At 35.4% G+C, this 23,685-nt stretch overlaps 1 protein-coding gene across 4 annotated transcripts in view; it reads right to left on the bottom strand.

Moving 5' to 3' along the window:
* The window catches only part of CTNNA3 (catenin alpha 3), a 1,751,355-nt gene that overhangs the window by 1,710,899 nt on the left and 16,771 nt on the right, over nt 1–23,685 (bottom strand). Inside the window, exon 1 of one of the 4 annotated variants that reach the window (XM_032842022.1) lies at nt 19,678–19,779. The exons of the other annotated variants lie outside the window; for them this stretch is intronic. The gene's annotated coding sequence lies outside the window, so the exon portion shown is untranslated. Of the gene's footprint in view, nt 1–19,677; nt 19,780–23,685 lie in introns of those variants that run through there. 4 annotated transcript variants of the gene reach the window in all.

The following is a 23,685-nucleotide window of genomic DNA, read 5'->3' as shown; positions in this document are numbered from 1 at the left end:
TAAGGAAAGAAAAACCTATATATATACAAAAATAAGGATAAATATGATGAAGGGATGGAATATGACTATAAAGATGAATATTAAAAAGGATTTTAAAAAATGAATTGATAAGAAGTTGGTTAAAAAAAGAAAAAAAATTTTTAACCAGAAAGAATGTGATCAGGGAGGAGAGTAGGATAAAGTCATACACTAGATTTTGAGTATATTTTGGTCTGTTGGGAGAAACTGTATCCCAAAATTTTAAAGAAAGAAATATAGATATATATATATAGATATATATATATATATATCTATATATATATATAATAAGTTTAAATAGAATGAAGGGATAGACTATGATAATAAAGATGAAAATAAAAATAAAAAAGATTTTTAAAAGGTATTGATAAGGTAAGATCTTGGTTAAAATAGGAAAGAGGAAAAAGAAAAAATATAAAAAGAAAAAGAAAATTTTAAAATTTTAACTTTGAAAGACTAAAGAATCCTGGGGGTGGGGTGGGGGAGCCATGAATTCTATGTGCTGTATTCCCCTAGCACTGAAATTTTGCAGTTCTCATTGATCAATAAACTTGGCTTGGCTGGATATTCTTGCTGATCTTCTGGGGGGAGGGGCCTGTTGCTGTGATTCTCAAATGTCTTTGCCTGAGGTGGAATTGCACCGCCAGGCTAAGCAATCTGCTTGGGTTTGCTCTTGGTAGTTTTTGTTCCCTGAGAGCTTTCCGTACAGCTTTGGAGAATGAGAATGAATATGGTGGCCTCCCAATCTCCAACCCGGAGGAGCCGAGTACTTGGGGCCCCTATCTTCGGTGAGCCCTCAGAGAAAAGCAGTCAATCACACCTATCTCCCTGGTCTCCAGCTGCACTCCATGCTCACCCAGCCTATGACCGAGCATTTCTCTCTGGCACACTGCCTCATTTGGAGTGTCTAAACTCAGCAGATTCCTGCAACACGCTCCCCTGCCAATCCTCCCAGTGGATGAAGGGGGGTCTCCCCAGATCTGTCACTTGTGGGGTCCCTGCTTGAGGAGCAGTGGCCCAACTATGCTGTGACCACCATTTATGACAACTCCGAACTGAGAGCCCCCTCCTTAGCTTCCATCTTTGCAGCCAGCTTCCCCACTCCAAAACCTGGGAGCTCTGCCACACTCAGGCACCCCCAGTCTTTCTGTGACAATGAGGTCCTGAAACCAAACTGTCCCACTCCCCACTTAGCCACTGGAGTGACATCCTTCTGCAGAGCAGAATGCTGAAAGTTCCAATTTCTTGCTCTGCTTCTCTACCACTTGTCAGTACCCAGCTGATGGAGGCTCCCTGCCCCTCCCCACGGCCTATCTTCCCATATATCACCTCAGATTCACTTCTCTGCACATCCTACCTTCCAAAAAGTGATTGTTTTTCTGTTCCTAGAATTGCTGCTATTCTTTTCTTCAATCTCCTGTTGAGTTTGAAGGTGTTCAGAATGGTTTGATAACTACCTAAAAGAATTCCTGGGACCAGATGAAATTTAGGTCTCCTACTCCTCCACCATCTTGCTCCTCCCCCTGAAGCAGTCTGTTATTTCTTAGTGATTCCCAGCTTCTGTGGTCACATTTGCAGGTCATTGCAGAATTAAGGGCATACTTTTTCAGAAGATACATAATTCAACCATTTTAAAGAGACTAAGATATTTCCTTTATTTTTATCGTCTAAGATTTCAATTCTTTTTTAATTACTTAAAAATTTTATTTAGAAATACAAGGTTCAACAACATATATGGTTAAAAATAAGTCTCTCTCCCATCCCTGTCCTCCAGCCACCTAATTTCTCTCCCACAGGCAACTGCTATGGTCATTTTCTCATACAGTTCCAGAGATAGCATAGATAATACCAGCATAGAAGTATCTGTATTTTTTTTTATTTGTTTATTTGACAGACAGAGATCACAAGTAGGCAAAGAAGCAGGCAGAGAGAGAGGAGGAAGCAGGCTCCCTGCTGAGCAGAGAGCCTGATGTGGGGCTCGATCCCAGAACCCTGGGATCATGACCTGAGCCGAAGGCAGAGGCTTTAACCCACTGAGCCACCCAGGTGCCAGAAGTATCTGTATTTTAATATAAATTCTAACAGACCTGCCTCTTCCACTTAATTCAATTCCCTGGTATCAGTGTTTGTTCCAGCTTGCCCACATGACATCACAATATTACAGCTTATTTGTATTATCTGTCAGCTGCTAATCTCAGATTATCTGACTCATGCACAGGACATATTCCTTCCTTACGCTTTTTATTTCTCTTTCTCTCAGTCTATAACTTTGGAACTCCCTTTTTCTTTCCTTCAGCATCCCTTCTAATCCTAGCCAATGAGAACTGCTTTAGCCTTCCCCACATTATTTTTCCTAGTTCCAGACATTCTCTTTTATTTGCCTTAAGTAATATGTCTTTTTTCCGACCTTTGATCCATATTCTTTTCAAATTTGTGCTCCCTACACAGAAACACTAAGATTTGGGGCCACTGATATTATTGTTAAATGATTATTTATGAAGCACTACCCTAGATTCTGGTGAAATAAAATGTAGTAAAGCCAAGGCTCAGCTGTCTCTCTTCTTTCTTCACTTTTAATTCATCAAATTTCTCTTTGACCATATACAGTCCCTTAAAACCATACTTACAATTAATCTAAAATTTCTGAAATTTGCTTCTCTTAACATCAAGGACACCTGTTTGACTGTGTATCACAATGTTTATTTACAATTGTCACCTCTACAATAAAACACTTTCTTCCAAACCAGTACTGTCCATAGACTTGGACAAGAGCTGCCCCACCCCAGATCCTCATATTTTGGAAGACTCCATGGGACCAAGGATATGTGCCCTCCCAGAACCCACACCTACCCTTCCTGACATGCTCAGGGTATCCAGTATCCCACTTCTCTGGTCTAGCAGCCCAAACCTACTTCCACAGCCCATACCAGCCTGTTCCTAGAGTCCATCCTACCAAAAATAAGTGACTAAATATGCCCATCCCTACACTTGAGAGGTGGCCAGGAGACAGCTTCCCCCAAAAAATTATGAGTTTGTTGGAGTTTGTATGTGCAAGCTGGATTGTCTACTTGTATGTGCTTAAGGCCTCTCAAATGCAAAACAGAGCCAAAAGTGGACAGAGAAGGGACAGACCACATATCAGGGGCAGGAGTGAGCTCCCCATACACCAGCTCATTCTAACAAGAATCTTCAAGAAATCCTAAGAATTCTAAATCCAAATCTTGTCTTCCAGGTCATTTCGAAGGAGTTTTCTCCAGGTACGAAGATAGGAAGATAGAACCTACTGTAGCAGCTTGTTATCATGCTTTGTAACTTTAACATATATAGGTGTGGTATGCAGGCCTACCTTTATACCCTCACTCTGCTCACTACAAATGTTAAAAGCAGGCCTGCCCAAACTTTCTAGCATTTCATATCAACAAGTTCTCATTAATCAAATTTGCTTCTTTCATTGTTTCCTCAATCTTCTAAGATGCATTTAACCCTGAGGAAGGGTAAAAAAAAAATCATTATTATTCCACTTTAAAGAGAAGATTTCTTGAAATTTTCAAAATGTATCATCTCACTATGTTACTGTAACATTTTTTTTAATCTGTAGCAGGAAAGTTCTTCACATAATAAGCTTCTGCAACAATACCACTTTTCTTTTCCTCTCTTTTTTCCCCTCATTCAAATATTCTATTACTCTTTTCTTAAATTTATGGGTTTCCATGCAAGAGTATATATTCACCATATGCATATTTTTCTTTTATTAACATTATTTGTTAACATTCAGCATTACATTCATAAGAAAATAAATAAAATCTTAAATATTCAAAAACACAATAGGAACATTCGGAATTTATTGCTATCTATGACACTGTATTTCATTTGTACCTCTTTAGGTATCTATATTTATCATTATTTATTAATTATTGACCTTTTCCCATGTGATTTTCTCTGGATGACTACAACACATAGTGTCTATTAATATGGCTTTGCTATGCCCTAATTATCGTCATACACTAACACTAACACACACACACACACACCTTTGACGGTTTTATCTGCAAATGGGTTTCTTTTCCTCAAGTTTAAATTGCTTTGAATATGTCAACAAGTCTCCTACCAAAAGTCTCCTACCAAAAGTATCTTTGGACTTCATGAGATCTCATTTAGAGAAACTCTATTTAATTAAATACAAAGGAGAAATTTTTTACAAGGAAGGTGCCAGTCGCAACCATCATCACAAATATTAATCTTATCTAATACTCTACACTCCTAAAACATCAGGAAAAATAGTGAGCAACTAGTGAAAGGTTTCCTACTCCTGAAATAATGTCATAAAAAAGAGCATTCATTTGAAATTTATCTTGAGGGGCACCTGGGTGGTTCAGTCAGTTAAGCATCTGCCTTTGGTTCAGGTCATGATCCCAGGTTCTGGGATGAAGCCCCCTGTCAGGATCCCTGCTCAGCAGAGAGCCTGCTTCTCTCTCTCCCTCTGCTCCTCCCCATGCTCATGCTCTCCCTCTTGCTCTCTCTCAAATAAGTAAAAAAAAATCTTGAAAAAGATTTATCTTGCATTGATAGCAACTCTGTAAGCTTCATTTTCCCTTATCAGCACGCCCCTCTTTCAGAAGCGTTAGCAGAATGTACTTAGGAATCATGTGAAGGACTGGAACCAAATGTAAGTGACCAAAAAAGAATATATATGTATATATATGTACATATGTATATACACACATACATATACATATATAAAAAGAATTTATATACACACATATATATGTGTGTATATATATATAAATATACATATACAAGTTTAAATGAAGAAAAGGAAGGGGCACACAGGAGATTTCCTGCACAATATTATCACAGTTGATTTTATACAACTATCTTGGCTAGAGTAAAATAAAATGGAAAGAGGACAACTATAATAAAAAAAAAATTTCCACTACAATTTCTATACACACCTGTTTTCCAAGCCCACCTCCTTCCTGACCCTCATCCCACCCCCATGGTTCCAATTTCATCATTTCTGGCTTATTTGGCCCACCAAGAAACAAGTAGACCCATCTCTATTCACTTGGTAAACAAAAGGATCTCAGATTTGTCAGAAAGTCAATAAAATCAAGCAATTGCCTAATATATATGATGGAGAAATAACTTGGTTTCTTTCTTTTCAGGTAATCTTCCTACACTTTACAAATACTTTCCATACATTTCTATGGAGATCAGTAATAAGTATAAGCTCTTCTACCTAGCCTTTTCATCAGCTATAATAGCAATGGTGTTGCTAGGCACCCCTAGAGTACAGAGCATCATTCATTTATTCATTTATTCATTTATTCATTCACTCAACTTACATTTATTGAGTTTCTACTTCACACCAGTCAGAGGGTCAGGGGAGACCATAAACAATAAATATAGTAAGAAGAAAATTGTTAGCACATTAGAAAATGACATATACCACGGGGAAAAAAAAGAAGAAAAAGTAGAACAGAGTAAGCAGGATTCAGTTGTAGAGACAGTGGGAGAAAACTGAGCATTAAATAAGATCAAGATTAGCTTCACTGAGGACATCTGAGGAGATGTGAAATGGTGAGGAAATTAGCCAAGCAGATACCTGGAAGCAGAGCACTCCAGCAGAGATAACAGCAAAAACTTGAGGCAGGAGAGTGTTGGCGTATTAGCAGAACAGCAAGGAGGCCAGTGTAAGTGGGGTAGAATGAGCTACAAAGAGAATAGTAAGAGAGATCAGAAAAGTAATGGAGTTGAAGGTGGGTGGCTATAGATCATGTCGAACCACATGAAAAACAGAGCAGGGGTTTGAGCACTAGAGAAAAATGATCTGGTTTATATTTTGGAAAGATCATCTTGACCAATAAAATGAAGTATGAAGGGCAAAAGCAGAAGCAGAGACACCATTGAGAGGCTCCTGCAATAACTTAGACCTGCATGGTGCCAGTGGAAGTGGACAGAAGTGATAGATTATAGATATATTTTGTCAGTTGAGTCCACACGAATTCCCTATAGACTAGACATAGGAAAAAGAGAATTCAAGCCTGGGTTTTCCAGTCTGCAGCAACTAGAAGATTGAAGTTGCCATTTAAGTGTGGTGGGCACGGCTGCAGGAAGACCAGGAAAATGAAGATTCCAGTTTGAGACATGATAAATTGAGAGGCATGTTACACATCCAAGTGGAGATGTTAAGCAGGCAGTTAAACATACAAGAGTAAAATTTGGGAGAGAAATCAGGGATGAAATTATAAATTTTAGACTTGTCAACACAAAGGTGGATAGAACATGACCATCAAGGGAACAAGCTGACTAGGAAAAGGCAGGTCAGAGTCAAAGGATTGTTGGGAATGAAGAGAAATACATCCAGTGATACCCAGAAGGGGAATACAGAATTAAGATTTGCCTTTTGTTAAATTAGAAAAATATCCCCTTCTCAGCAAATGAATTAGAAAAAGGTGCCACCCTCTGGGTAGACATGGCCCTGCAGATGTTAGCAGGAAGGCCCACAGTTTGCCCAGCAGGAGGGCTAGGTTTCAGCTTTACTTAGCCTCTCAGCAGGGTTACATGCAGCAGCCATTGTGAGACATCCTGCTACCCTCCCCTGTCTGCTAGAGATGGTTTTGTTTTTCAGGTAGGCTTCATGTCCAGCATGGAACCCAATACAGGGCTCAAACTCACAGCCCTGAGATCAAGACATGACATCAAAAGTCAGATGCTCAACCAACTGAGCCACCTAGGTGCTCCTGCTACAAGATTTCTTAAATTCTCCTGCATGTCCTCACTATCGGATCTCTAGCTTTGAAGCTAGACTGCCTAGGTAAGAATCTAGGTTCTGTTCCCTGCTCATTGGTAACTTTAGACAAGTTACTGAGTCTCCCTAAATATCAGTTTCCTTGTCTATAAAATGAGAATAATAAGAGTAGCCTCCTCAAAGGGATCTTGAAGATGAAGGAAAATTCATATGAAAGCCATAACTTAGCCAATATCTCTGACACCTAGCAAGGACTCAACAAATATTAGTTGATATTATTTTATCCTCTTTTCACTAGGATAGCAAAGTCTACTTGTTTACATTTAGAACAAACATATTTCTTTAACCCATACAGCTTTAATTATTATTCAAGAATGCTTTCACTCTTTGTTCCCACAATAAAAGAGTTTAAAATAAAGCTTCCTTCTGGTGCCTCATTTTATTGGATCGCTTAACTTCAAATTCTAAGGCATATTTCCTACATGTACATTAATTAGAAAAGCAACATGCCTAAATGCCCTAGGAAAAAATCCTAGTGCACAACAGCCTCATAAAGGATCTTGAGCCCTTTGAAATCAATTCCAGAGTGGTGCATAAAAGGTATGCTCCAGGGTTAGATCTACAATTCTTAAATGTCCTACATTTGGGATCCTCAAGAGTCTGCACTTTTTATTTCCTTGGTTTCCAAGAACTCTGGGTTTCAACAGAACAAAACAATTTATATTTTGTAATAAAAAGAAAGTATCTTTAGCATGTTGTAATTCAAACTTTAAGCATCTGAAGTTCTCTTTAATAAACCTCCGGATAGTAATCTTATTGACACTCTTTGAAAAATGATCAAATTGAGTGCTTGCCCCTCAAAATTATGAATTTTGTGGATTCTTTATGAGAACACCTAAGTGAAATTAAATTAAATTGAAACAATTGCTTACTCTAGCCACAGCAACAAAAATAAAACTTCCCTGCACATACAACATAGATGAGGGATGCAAAAATGGTTTTTAAAAAAACCAAGACTGTCTTAACTAATATGAAGTAAAACAAAGGAAAAGAACATTCTACCTATATTTAAGTCATATACTACGTTCTTTTTACCATGAATGGCTAGTCGAGTTTAATGTCCCTCCAAAATAAAAAAAGAAAAAAGAAAAAGTTATAATTCAACTTCTGATTTCACTGAAAAGTAACACTGTATATAAAAATTTTACATGAAGACCTCATTACCCCTCTCCTGTTAACACACCTTTCATGTTATTTTATAAAATGCCAATTCACACTAAAAGCTCACCCTATATTTCACAATGGCACACTTTTCAAAATTGCAGCTAAGGAGAAAGGACAGAAATGCCCCCATGGTTATTCTATACAGCAATGCCTTTCAACTTAAGGACATTTTGTACCATATAAAAATTATAACAGAACTGAAACACTATGAGATCCCATCTCATATAAGCGCAGCATGAAGGTTACCTATATATTATTTAAAAAGCCAAAGAACTAAATTAGTCCAATTGAAATCTAAGAAGATAATCTAATATGTGAGACCTCAGAGAAGCTTTCATTGAATCACCCAGAACAAGAATAACCTTTAGCTAGAAGGCATCAAGTTTAAGCAAGCAGGGCAGAAGTAACATGCCCTTCATAGACACCTTGAAAGTAACAGTGGCCTTTGTTGCTATAAGTCCAGTGGGCCTGTGGGTCAGTTCTACTTCATATTTTAAGACAGCTCAAATATATATGAATTCTCCTAAGGTATGTTATTTTTGAAAGGCAGAGAACAAAAAGAAAATGGTAAAAAAAGTAAAATTCTTGTCAACCACAATTTGAAGCTAAAAATTCCCCTTTTCTTCTTTGTTCTCTTACTAGCTGTAAATAAATAAAAGCCTGCTTATCAGAATAAAGAAAATGAGACCAAAGTCTTTGAAAACACTATATTCATTTTTCTATGTATCTACTTATACACTAGGAAAAACCAACAGTATATAACTGTTTTAAAAACTTAAGCTCCTTCCCTGACTCATTTCCATTTTTCCAAATTCCTTTAACAGAGTTTTTAAAAGTCTGTGCCAGAATCTCTGAACTTAACCATCCAAGCTCACTATTTTACCACCACTTTTAAATTTTTTCTCCAGGAACTCTGCCTATATATCTATTAACCCTATTTAACTATTTCTCCCAAATGTTCAGTATTCTCTCTATAAGACATAAAAGACTTTCTCCTCTGGCTTCAAAACACCACCTTCTACCCTTCTAGCATTCTTTTCCAATATGTGTTGCTGGTTCCAGTTTATCTACCATCTCCTGTTAAGGAAGGGTCTTACCCTAAGGTTCAACCCCTTACATCCCATTCATTGCTCACATTACATTGTTTTCTCTGAGTAATCTCATCCTAGAGTTTCAATTCAACTTAGGAACTCAGATTCTACAGTCCAGATCTCTCACCTGAGCTTCAGAATTCCCAAATCCATTGACCACCGGCCCATCTCACAGGCATTTTAAAACTGAACTCATGATTTTTTCCCCAAAATCTGTTGCCACCATCTTCAGTTCTCATCTAGATTAATGACTTCATCATACAAATGGGCACCCAACCCAGCAGCATGAATGAACATCATCCTAGAATATTTTCTTTCACTCTGCCTCTTTCCTCATATCAGATTAGTGGGAAAATTAATATTGCTTCTATCCCCTCAACTCCCCTTGCATTGTCCATGTCCTCTCCATTCCCATGACTACTTTCTCAGTTCAGACCCTCAGTTTACACAAATTAGACACACTCACTCTCTCTGAAATAAATAAATAAATCTTTTTTAATAAAAGAAATATATGTGGACTCAAAAATACGCACACATATATATAAACAGTATGTTCTCTCTTTAAAAAAAAACGGAAAGAAAAGTTACAAGATTTAAAAAAGAGATAAAACACTGTAAGGGAAGGAAAAACAAGATAAAAGAACTCAAGAAACAAAGGAGAGGAAAAAAATAAAACATTACAAAGATAAAAGTGACAAAAGCATTCAATATATATGAACTGAGAGCATATTTTGGGAACATCGTGGACAGACTAGCAAAATTACACATCAAAAAAGATGGGAAAGTTCAAACACTCTTCTTTCCTTATCTCTCATAGAAAGGAATCAATAGATACTGAAGTTGGGTGGTAATTTAAAATAATTTCTTTTGTTTTTTTAATTTTATTTATTTATTTGACAGAGAGAGATTACAAGCAGGCAGAGAGGCAGCAGAGAGGCAGGCAGAAAGAGAGGAGGAAGCAGGCTCCCTGCTGAGCAGAGAGCCCGATGTGGGACTCGATCCCAGGACTCTGAGATCATGACCTCAGCCGAAGGCAGAGGCTTAACCCATTGAGCCACCCAGGCGCCCCTAAAATAATTTCTCATTCAAGGAAAAATATGCAAAAAGCCCCTAAGCATATAAAAAGTTGTTTAACCACTTAAATGAGGGGATGGAGAAACATTTACCATGCAAATGGATGTCAAAAGAAATCCAAGTACTAATACTTATATCAGACAAAATAGACTTTAAAACAAAGACCATAACAAGAGACAAGAAGAAAGGACACTATATAATAATAAAGGGGACAATCAAAAAAGAAGATATAAAATTGTAGATATAAATTGAAGATATAAATTAAAGATATAAAATTGTAAAAATTATGCACCCAACATGGGAGCATTCAAATATATAAAATAATAACAACTGTAAAGGAAATAATAGATATTAATATAAAAATAGTAGGGCACTTTACATCAACGGACAGATCATCCAAACAGAAAATCAACAAGGAAACAATGGCTTTGAATGACACGCTGGGTCAGATGGATTTAACAGATACATTCAGACTATTCCATCCTAAAACAGCAGAATACACATTCTTCTCAATTTCACATGGAACACTGTCCAGAATGGATCACATACTAGTCCCATAAACCAAGTCTCAACCAATGCAAAAAGATCAAAGTGATACCATGCATCTTTTCTGGCCACAATGCTATGAAACTAGAACTCAACCATAAGACAAAATCTGGAAAGACCACAAATACATAGAGGTTAAATAACATACTACTAAACAACAGATGGTAATCAAAGAAGAAGTTTAAAAGTTCATAGAAACAAATGAAAATGAAAATACAATGGTCCAAAATCTTTAGGATGCAGCAAAAGCATTCTAAGAGGGAAGTTTATAGCAGCAATACAGACCCACCTCAAGAAATACAAAAAATCTCAATCAGGGCGCCTGGGTGGCTCAGTGGGTTAAGCTGCTGCCTTCGGCTCAGGTCATGATCTCAGGGTCCTGGGATCGAGTCCCGCATCGGGCTCTCTGCTCAGCAGGGAGCCTGCTTCCCTCTCTCTCTCTCTCTCTGCCTGCCTCTCCATCTACTTGTGATCTCTGTCTGTCAAATAAATAAATAAAATCTTTAAAAAAAAAAAAAAAATCTCAATCAACCTAACTTTACACCTAAAGGAACTAGAAAAGAACAAACAAAACAAAAAACCAGCAGAAGGAAGGAAATAATAAAGATTAGGGCAGAAATATATGATATAGAAACTAAAAATAATAAAAATGAGCAGATCAATGAAGCCAGGAGCTGGTTCTTTTCAAGATCAACAAATTCATAAACTGCTAACCAGACTTTAAAAAATAGAGGTGGGGGACTCAAATAAACAAATCACAAAGCAGAGAGGAGAAAATAAATCACAAATCAGAGAGGAGAAATAACAACCAACTACAGAAATACAAATAATTGTAACACAATATTATGAAAAATTATAGGTCTACATATTAGACAACCTAGAAGAAATGGATAAATTCTTAGAAACATAAAACCTACCAAGCTGAAGCAGGAAGAATAGAAAATTTGAATAGGCCAATTAACAGTAACAAAATTGAGTTGGTAATCAAAACATCTCCAACAAATAACTCCAGGACCAGATGCTTTCACAGGCAAATTCCACCAAACATTTAAAGAAAAGTTAATACATATTCTTCTCAAACTATTATTTTTAAAAATATAGAAAATGAAGGAAAACTTCCAAACTCACTCTATGAGGCTATATCAAAATCAGATAAAGATACCATATCAAAAAAAGAGAGAGAGAGAGAACTATAGAACTATAGGCTCATATCTCTGATGAACATAGATGCAAAAATCCTCAACAAAATACTAGCAAACCAAATCCAACAATATATTTTTAAAAACATACATTACAATCAAGTGGGATTTATTCCTGGAATGCAAGGTGGTTCAATATTCACAAATGAATCAATGTGATACACCACATTAATAAAAGAAAGGATAAGAACCATATGATCATTTCAATAGATGCATTAAAAGCATTTGACAAAGTGCAGCATCCACTCATGACAAAAACCCTCAACAAAGTAGGTCTAGAGGAAACATACCTCAAGATAATAAAGGCCATCTATGAAAAACCCACCACTAACATCATCCTTGATGGGGAAAAACTGAGATGTTTTCCTCTATGATCAGGAACAAGACAGGGATGTCCATCTCACCATCACTATTTAACACAGTACTAGAAGTCTTAGCCTCAGCAACCAGACAACAAAAATTAATAAAAGGCATCCAAGTCAATAAGGAAGGAATAAAAATTTCACTATTTACAGAAGACATGATACTCTATACAGAAAACCCAAAAGACTCCACCAAAAACTACTAGAACTGACAATGATTCAGTAAAGTCACAGCTACAGAATCAATGTATAGAAATCTGTTGCATTCCTATATGCCAATAATGAAGCAGCAGAAAGAGAAATTAAGAAAACCACCCCACTTACAACTGCACCAAAAATAAAATATCTAGGAATAAACTTAAGGGAAAAAGAGGTGAAAGACCTGTACTCTGAAAACTATAAAACACTGATGAAACACTGATGAAAGAAATTCAAGATGACATAAGAAACAGAAAGACATTCCATGCTCATGGGTTGAAAGAATAAATATTGCTAAAATGTCTGCTAAGGCTAAGCAATCTACACATTTAATGCAATCCCTACCAAAATACCAATGGCATTTTTTCATAGAACTAGAACAAACCTAAAATTTGTACAGAGCCACAAAAGACCTCAAACAGCCAAAGCTACATTGAAAAAGAAAAACAAAACGGGAGGTATCATAATTCCAGACCTCAAGTTATAGTGCAAAGCTGTAGTAATCAAAACATTATGATACTGGAATAAAAACCGACACATATATCAATGGAACAGGCTAGAAAATCCAGTAATAAACTCACAATTATATGGTCAATTAATCCTCAACGAAGTAGGAAAGAATATCCAATAGTAAAAAGACAGTCTCTTCAACAAATAGTGTTGGGAAAACTGGACAGCAACATGCAAAGGAATGTAACTGAACCACTTTTTTATACCATACACAAAAATAAACTCAAAATGAATTAAAGACCTAAATGTGAGACCTGAAACCATAAAAATCTTTGAAAAGAGCACAGACAGCAATTTCTCTGACATTGACCATAGCAACATTTTTCTAGATGCATCTCCTAAGGCATGGGAAACAAAAGCAAAAATAAATTACTGGGACTCCCACAAAATAAAAACTTTCTGCACAGAGAAGGAAATAATTAACAAAATTAAAAGACAACCTACGAAATGGGAGATGTTTGCAAACAACATATACAATAAGGGATTAGTATCCAAAATAGATAAAGAACTGACAAAACTGAACATGCAAAAAAACAAAAAAAAATCCAATTAAAAAACAGACAGAAGTAAACAGACATTTCTCCAAAAAAGATATTCCAATGGCTAACAGACATATGGAAAGATCCTCAACATGACTCATCATCAGGGAAATGCAAATCAAGACCACATGAGATGTCACCTCACACCTGTCAAAATGGTTAAAATAAAAAACACAAGAAGTAAGTGTTGGCAAGGATATGGAGAAAAGGGAACCCTCATTCACTGTTGGGGCAAAAGCAAACTGGTGGAGCCACTATGAAAAACAATATAGACGTTCCTCAAAAGGTTAAAAATAGAACTATTCTACAATCCAGTAATCTCACTACTGGGTACTTACAAAAACTTCATTTTACCCAACTAATTCAAAGGCATACATGCACTCCCATGTTTACTGCAGCATTACTTACAATAGCCAAATTATGGAAATGGGCCAACTGTCTATCAGTAGATGAATGGATAAAGAAGGTATACACACATACATGCCTACATACATTGGAATATTATTCAGCCAGAAGAATGAGCAAAATCTTGCCATTTGCAACAACATAGATGGAGCTAGAAAGTATAACGTTAAGTGAAAAAAGTCAAAGAAAGACAAATACTATATGATTTCACTCACATATGCAACTTAAGAAACATAACAAATGAGCAAAGGAAAAAAAAGAGAGAGAGAGAGAGACAAACCAAGAAACATATTCTTAACTATAGACAACAAACAGATGGTTACCAGAAGGGAGGTGGGTACAGAAATCTCACTTCTAGATATCTACTCCAAAAATAAAAACTAATGCATGCCCAAAGTAATTCATTGTACCAATTATTTCAAGTGACTTCAAAACACAGTACTTTTATTCTAATCCTTAAAAGGATATCCTCTAGGAAAAAAAGAATGGCAAAGTAATCTTCAGCTGCATTTAGTACTCTTATATAAAATACATGTAATATAATCTTACAAATTCTTATATATATGCACACATACATACATATATAAACTTACATACATAGGTATACTCACACACATTATGATAAAGCAATTATATTCATGCTATTAGGAAATAAGATTCTAGCATTAGAAAAATAGATACAAATATTAAATCAGAAAATTTACATGTAAATCCTGTTATCTTATATTGAACTGGAATTATCAGTATGATCTTATTATATATTTTTCTCCTCCTAAAAAATACCTATTTCCTAGCTCCATTCACAAAATAAAAAGGAAGTGGGAATGGCAACAGCAAGCCAGTACATATATTGTGTTTCCTAAATACTATTTCCCACTAAAAGGACCCAAGCTTTTCAAAGAAAATGCTGGTTGAAGTTCTGGGGCAGGAAATATATAAAATCAGCCTAAAACATCTTACCTAAAACATAAAAACCACTTGGATTTGTCAAGAGGCTCAGGACCCAAGTTAAAGGCATTCTCACTGACCAAAAATGGGAAATTTGAGCATCAAAAGAATAAAGATTGCAATATCTTTTGCAATCTTTATCTATTGCAAATAAAGATTGCAATAAAGATAAAGATTTTTATCTTTATTGCAAATGAAGATTGCAATAAAACGTGCATAAAAATTAGTTCAAAAAACAAAAACTCACTGGTTACCTTTCAAAGTTGCTAGGACACCATCCTATTTTTCTGAAAACTAATAAAGAATGAGAAATAGTCAAGTATTTTCCTGGTTTTCTGGCATGAACTATACTTTAGAGGAATATTCTAAAATTCTTTATAGAGTAATCCCAACCAATAAAACTAAGAATTACAAAACACTAAAAATCACCATTTACAACCCCTTAGAAAATAATAATCTAGAAAATTATCATCATTAAAAGTTAAAATCATTTGGTGAATGATTAATAGGGAACTTTGAGAATCAGGCTTACAAAGCCTGAACGTGCTGATCAAATTTAACGTCACCAAATGTGACACAATCCAGACTCTATGGTTCCTGACGTGACACAATAGGAAGTACACATCATCCACACAGTATTCTTGCCAAAAGAGTTAAAATTAAAAATAATCAAGACTTGTCTAGATCTAACTACCACTTTACTGGAAGGAGGAATGTGTTAAGTGACATCACAAGGTTGCCATCACCCAAATCCAGAATGTGAAAAATACTCCAAGACAAAATGACTTGGTTTCTTCAACTCACAGATGACATGGAAAAGAAGGAAAACTGTTATTACCAGCCACACAAAATTATGTCAATCCTGAATTCCGATTCCAAAATCCAACTATAAAAAGACATTTTTAAGCAGTTAAAATTAGACAGTGTCTACTTGATAATGCTAATATTTGTTAATTTTATTGGGCATGATAAGATGATTACATTTTCTTAAATCCTCATATATTAGACATAATATTAACATGGACAATTTATTTTCAACAAAAGTGCCAAAGTAGCTCAAGTTTCTTTTCAACAAATTGGTGCTGAAATAATTGGGCATCATACATAAAACAAGAATCTCAAACCTTTTCTCACACCAGATGCAAAAATTTACTTGGAATAGATCACAGAGCTAGGGATAAGACAAAGTTATCAAACTTCTTAAAGAAAACATAGGAGAGGGGTGCCTGGGCGGCTCAGTGAATTAAAGCCTCTGCCTTCGGCTCAGGTCATGATCCCAGGGTCCTGGGACCGAGCCCCACATTGGACTCTCCGCTCAGCGGGGAGCCTGTTTCCTCCTCTCTCTGCATGAAAGTCAACCTACTTAAAAAAAAAAAAAAAGAAAGAAAGAAAACATAGGAGAAAACCTTTGTAACCTCGGGTTAGGCAAGGGTTTCTTAGATATGACAACCAAAAGCAGGATTCATAAAAGAAAATATTGATAAACTGGACTTAACAAAATTTAAAACTTTTGCTCTTTGAAAGACTGTGTTAAGAAAATGAAAAGGTGGTGGCTCAGTGGGTTAAAACCTCTGCCTTCGGCTCAGGTCATGATCCCGGGGTCCTGGGATCAAGCCCCACATTGGGCTCTCTGCTCAGTGGAGAGCCTGCTTCCTCCTCTCTCTCTGCCTGCTTCTCTGTCTACTTGTGATCTCCATCTGTTAAGTAAATAAATTTTAAAAAATCTTAAAAAAAAAAAAAGAAAATGAAAAGGTAAGCCACAGACTGAGTCACTTTACTTTTAAAATCCATATATGATAAAGGTCCCTTATCCAGAAAATATAAAGAATATTTAGAAATCAATAATTAAATGAAAAACAATTCAATATCTTAAAATGGACAAAACATTTGAAAGGACACTTCACCAAAGAAGATATATAGATAGTAATTAAGCACATGAAAAATGCGCAATATCAGTAGTCACTAGAGAAATGCAAATTAAAGTCACAATATATACTACTGCACACCTACTGGAATGACTAAAATTAAAAAGACTATCAATACCCAAGCTAGCAAAGTTGAGAAGTAATTGGAAAGCTCATACATTGCTAGTGAAAACAAAAATTGGTAGTTTCCTACAAAATTAAACATATACCCACCATATGACCTAGCAATTTCACTCCTTAAACATTTACCCAAGAGAAATGAAAGCATATGTCCACATAGAGACCTATACACAAATGTTCATTTTGGCCTTATTCATAATAGTCAAAAACTTGAAAACTCAAATTTCCTTTAACAAATAAATAAGCAATCTTGAAATATAATCATTCCGTCATACTTTGTGCAAGAAAAAAGTAAACTACTAATAAAGGCAACAACATGAATATCTCTCAAAGGCATTATGCTAAGTGAAAGAATCATACAAAAAGGAAGTTGTATGATTAACATTTACAGAATATTCTCGACCTCTCTCTTACATCATTCAGTTTATTTGGTGCCTTGACCCTATTTAACTTCCTGATTTTAAAACACTTTATGTGTTTGTTTGTTTGTTTGTTTGTTTGAGAGAACACAAGCAGGAGAGGCAGAGGGAGAGAGAACCTCAAGCCAACTGAGCCACCCAGGCACTCCGACCCTATTTAACTTCCTAATAATATCTGCTTTGCAGCTTGCAAGCCTCTTTGGTGTCCAGTTTATTCTCAATGTCATTCTATGTACCTTATGTATTATGTGTACGATTCATATTTTTTTCTTGAAAGAACTCTAACTCAACCTGCATATGTGTTTATACTATAAAACTATAAAAACAAAAGCTTTGAGTATTTTTCTTTGTTTTTTCACTGCCCTTTAAAAAAAATTATGTCTTCTTTTATTTTATTTTATTTTTTCAGTGTTCCAAGATTCATTGTTTATGCACCACACCCAGTGCTCCAAAATTATCATGTTTTATTGATCTTATTTTTAACAACAGAATTTTTAAAAAGGGACCCAATGATTGTCCATGATTCACATGTTAATTTGATTTCTGAGGATACCAGTAAAGATACTTTGGCAAAGTTTTAACTGCTACAATTCTGTTCTTCAATACTCCTGGGTGAAAGCAATGAGTTTGCAAGCTTATTTTATTCACTTACACAAGCTGGGTTTGGTATGGTGTGCAGTACAGAGCCCAGAGTTTCCAACACAGTATTGCATTTTTAGTATTTAAAGATCAAAGAACATTAAAGTTCTGTGTCTTAACTCCCTCCTCCTAATCAACAACTTTTTTCTCAGTTAGATTGATCCAGTTAATTTTGACCTAACATAAGTCGAAATTCAAGTTAAACTTATCACTAAATTGAAAGAGTAAAAGGAATGATGAAAGTAGCTAATCTCATTTACAACAAACTATTAAAAAAAATACTAGGACAAGATTCATAGATTCACACAAAACTGCCAAATATATTTTACTTCAAACATTGTCTTGATCATGTCTGTTTTAATATATAAATATTTTACCATATTTAGATAAAATATTGTTTCTAAAAAAGTAAACCTCTTAAATCTTTCTCCTGAACTAAGTGACAGACTCAATCTTTTTCTGCTCCTAGAAAACGTAGAGTCATATAAGCTCACGTAAATCAGTGCAAGGGTTAAAAAGGCAGCAGTTCTCCAATTTTTTCCCACCAAAACACAAGTGACATTTAAAGTGTATTTAATATTCACTGCTCAACATACTCTCCTCACTCCGAACTGCCACCTGCAGTAAGGAAGACAACTGGTTTGTATGAAATTGCCATGAAAGATTTCTGTAACCCCGAATTTTCTCTCCCATTTTTCTGTAGTACACTAGTATCATAAAACCACAGTCAAAACCACTGCATTTTTTGCCTCATTCCTGACTCTGTTTTATATTCTTATGCTTGTTTTCCTTTCTTCTTTCACTCCACTTTTAATTTGTGCTATCTTGAGTTTCATATAGCCTTGTAAGTCACCTTAAATCCTTTCTAGAAGAAGGAATAAATAAATAATCATTCTATGTATCTGCAAAAGCAATCTCTTCTTGTTTACATTAGATAAAGCCTTAAAACTTTTAACTCCTTGCTGTCTCTTAACAATTCTCTACCATATTGAACACGGAAGTATCAAAATCCAAGTTCCTTCCTTTTTGTTTTTATCAATGCTTTGTTTGAAGATATTTAAAGCTGCATACAAAAAATACAGGAAAATCATCCATGCACAATTTAAGTTTAGAGGCCCGTGACAGAAATTAAACTGTTTGCACAAATAAAGAAACTGCTTGCTACACAGCTTTAATGTGTAAAGAATGTAAAGCTTCCAGTTCCTGGCATATATGATTACTCAAATAGTAATGGCTAGGTTATACAGCAGGAATTTTTAAATGCTCTGATGTAACACTACTATAGCTTGGGCACTGGCACATGAACATTTGTTTCAGCGCTATTTTAAAAAATCACTAATATACACTCCATATAGCAGAACGGAGCCTCTGCTCGATTGAGTCTGCCTGAGTTGTTGTGAAAGAAAAAAATGTGTAAGAGAATCATATTTTTATCTAAATCTGAAATGCCCACTAATCTATTCGAAAAAGTAGACATTTATAAAATTGGAGCTTTCATAAAGTCATTTAGAGTTTAGTGTTCTTAAAAGAAAAATTAGTTATAAAAGTAATAAATGCACGGCATAGTAGCTTCTATTCATCCCATTTCATAGAAATAATGTCCTTTTATTTCCCCCAAAGTTATCTAACCAAGCAACAGATAATCTATAATTATAGGATTTGCCTTACACAGCATAATTTGATCTTAAAAAGTTGGACACTTCACTCACCTACTGCAGGACAGAGTATTACCCATATACAGATACTAAATCAATTGTCTAAGCAATTTCTTGTACTTAGAAATTCAGTGCCACTATTACGGCTCACAATTTGGCTTATGATGCATCTGTAAGCAAACAGCCTGACAAGCACCCTAGTGTATTTCAGGATGACTGACAGGACACAGTGGCTCAAGCCGAAAGGGGGGATGGGTGCTCTTAAAGCAATATGCCTATGAAGAGTGACATCAAATAGGAGAATCAAAGTTAAAACTGTATTTTCCAAATTTGCATGAAATAATGATATATTGTCCAGTATAAGCTTTGAAACGTAACTTCTGTGTGCATTATATTCCCCAAACATTGTAAATTCCAAAGTAACTTTAAAAATTTAAAACACTGAAAGAAAAGTGTAAAACATGCATGTTATATGATACCTCCCTGAACTTATCAAACTTCTAAATTACTTAAGAATATTTTAATTATTTTAAACAGAAATTAAGTCAGGGTACCTGGAGAAAAGTAGCTCTTATCTCTACTCTAGATATTTGCCAACCGCTCCTAAAAAAGTAACTTAACTGATGAAAGTAAATTAAATATCACAGTTGCTATCAAAAATAGGGATAGGAGAGCCATGTAGTTTGTCCCCTGCTGTGTTACTTCCCTGCGGCCTACTTTTGTGGTTAAAAAATAGATCAAAAGGGGCGCCTATATGGCTTAGTCGGTGGCTCAGTCAGTTCAGTTAAGCATCTGCCTGTAGCTCAGGTCATGATCCCAGGGTCCTGGGATCAAACCCTGTTTTGGACTCCCTGCTCAGCAGGCAGTCTGCTTCTCCCTCCTTCTTCTTCTGCCCCTCTCCCTGCTCATTCTATCTCTTTTCGCTCTCTCCTTCAAATAACTAAAATCCTAAAAAACAAAAACAAAAAAAGAGGCAGACTGGGGTGCCTGGGTAGCTCAGATGGTTACGCATCTGCCTTCTGCTCAGGTCATGATCTCCAGCTTCTGGGATAGAACCCCATGTCCAGCTCCTTGCTCAGTGGGGAGCCTGCTTCTACCTCTGCCTGCCACTCCCCCTTCTTGTGCTCTGGCTCTCTCTCTCTCTCTCTTTCTCATTCTGTCTCTCTCTCTCAAATGAATAAACAAAATCTTAAATAAATAAATAAATTTTAAAAAGTAGAGCAAAAGGTTAGGAAATTTCAATTATGGATATTTCCACATTAGTTTCACTTCAGAAAATATTCATCTAATTGATACATTGGCTTCAGTCTTCACATATGTAATTTTTCTATATTATTTCACAAATCTCTGCACTGCTCAATCTTTTCTATAGCAATCAGCCCTATTAAAAAAAAAAAAAAAAGCTACTCATTTTTAAACATAATCCCTAATTTGGCCAGCAGAGGGTACCATTTGATCCTGAAAAACCAAAGTATTGCATCCAATGACATTTATTTTTATACTTGAACTACAAACTGGGACACACCATCTCAACCTTCCTTATTAAATGTGTTCAGAAATGTCCCATTTGAGGGGTACCTGGGTGGCTCAGTTGGTTGGGCGGCTTCCTTGGACTCAGGTCATGATCCCGAAGTCCCAAATGGGGTTTCCTGCTCAATGGAGAGTCTCTTCCCTCTGACCCTTCTCCCTTTCTTGCTCTCTCTCATTTTCTCTCTCTTAAATAAATGGATAAAATCGTTTTAAAAAAAATGTTAAAAAAAAAAGTCCCATTTGATTTTGCCCATATAAATTTGACTTTCGCAGAGCCCATATTAATGTTTAAAACTTCTCATCTGTGACAAAGTCTATTATTATTTCTTCCTCAGTCAGCTCAATCAGATGCATCTTCATGGTAATGAAAGAAAGGCTAAGAAGTAGAATTTGGTTCAATGATCAAAATGACTTTCCACAACCTTAGATTTTTCTGGGGGAAAAAAAAGCAAACAAAGAAATAAAAACTCTACATAAAGATTTAAAGTTCCGTTAGAAAATCCAAAACAAACACAAAAGAAAATAAAACTACACTGTAATACAAGATAATTCCTCTTCAAAATTACATATACATTTGTAAAATGTTTAACTAATATTTTCCAAATGCTTTGTTTTGTATCTGCTATTTGTCCATTATATGTTAGGAGCTATAGGTTAATTTTACAAGACGGGTTCCTGTTTTCACAGCATTATTATATTTCTCATGACCATACAATGTTATGGCTAACAAAGTCCTCATACAAGCTACAAATTGCTTATTTTACAACTTCAATTTGGAAAAGTTTGAACACTGACTTGCCTGATTTACTCTTAAAGATTTTACCATCTTAATAGCCAAAAACATTAACAACCACAAATTTATCTTGACTGAAGATAAAAATTTTCTATGCTTCTCTGAAGCTATTATCACAAACATTAAGTTTACTAAATTAACTTGACAAAAATAAAACAGATCTAAAGACTCGAAGAGTGATCTCTCTTTTCACGCTCCCAGACTTACTACTAATGACACATCCTTTATGCTCAAGTATTAAATTTTCCAGAGAGAAAAGAAATAATCATTCTCCTCCACAATTGTGATTCAAAATAGGAAATTATAGCTTCTTTTCCTGTTAAAAAAAATCCTATTTGTGATATTGAAAGCAAGTATTGAGTTCCACGCTCTACAAAATCATTTTTAATAACTGGATGTGTCCCTTTCTTTCCTCATATAATAACAAATGGTAGCCATGTAAAAATCATCTTTTACACCTGGAAATAAAGTATAACACCACTTCAATTGCTATGGATTCTTTCAGGAAATTTTGTATCTTTAATTTTCTGAACTGATACATTCCCTATAATATAAAGAGATACTTCAAATTATTTCTCAAATTAACTTACAAGATATGCCTGCATAAGAAAACTGAAAAGTCAGTTTTGCAAGTAATTGGCTTATCCTTTTGCCAATCATCCAAAAAGTCTAAAAACATCCAATTTTAGAATACACAGATAACTTTTTTGTTTTCTTCTATTTAATTCCACTTTACTTTCCAACTGTGAGTTTGGTTCCTAACACAGGCTCTCCTAAAGTATGTTTCATTCAGCAATTTTTGACTCCACAGGTGCCATAAGAACCTACATCTTGTTAGTCTCTATTCTGTTTGTGGCTAAAAAAATTTTTAAACAACAATGCATAGGGTAGGGGGATACTGAATAACCAGTCAATAGACACAATTTAAAATAATCCTTACTTTTAGCAAAAACGCCTCTATATATTTATGTTCTATTTGAATTTTCAATACACTTTTTAGATTTCATTTTATTTTTGTGTTTTTTTTAATATACTTAATTTTATATTGAACACTACCTACTATTTCTCTAAACTATTGCAGTATGCTCATAACAAATAATATTCACACCAGTGAGCAAGCTCGGACTCTGACGTACATTAGATATGATGAGTTTGAGGTCTGAGAGGCATGTGCAAATGGGTAATGTCCTGTGGGCAGCTGACATGCAGAATCCTGAAGCTCAGGAGAAAATCAAGCCTCGAAATAGAGATACAGTAACTATGCATCCATATTACGCCCTCAACCATGAGATTAAATGAGCTCTTCCAGGTTTCAGAGGAGAGGAAGATAAGGCAGGCAAGGATAGTACTTTGCAAGACAAGTACCCACTAGAAAAAGGAAGAGGAGGAGAGAAATGAAAAGAAGAGGCAGAAACACGTGAAAACTGGGTTCAAATTCAAGCTCTACTTTACTCTGCTTACCCATATCTATTTTAATCCTTTTCCCCTGTTTTTCCCATGTTGTGAAATGTGACCTACAAAGTGGCCATGAAGGAGAATTGCTTATAAAAATTACCCATAGAATTTAATGGAGTGCTCTGTTCGGTGCTAAATAATTCACCAATTAATTACTGTTACTATGTGGAAAGATACTTTTCTCTTTGTGGAATTCTACTTTTCCAAAACCAAATGCCATTGAATTTTAGAAGGCTGCTGAGAGGTAGCAAATTACCTATTTGATTTAAAAATGGATGAAGAGT

Source organism: Lontra canadensis, unplaced genomic scaffold, assembly GCF_010015895.1.
Source record: "Lontra canadensis isolate GAN:19392208 unplaced genomic scaffold, GSC_riverotter_1.0 scaffold3, whole genome shotgun sequence".
In the NCBI taxonomy this organism is placed as follows: Eukaryota; Metazoa; Chordata; class Mammalia; order Carnivora; family Mustelidae; genus Lontra; species Lontra canadensis.
This window is presented reverse-complemented; position numbering and strand designations above follow the sequence as displayed.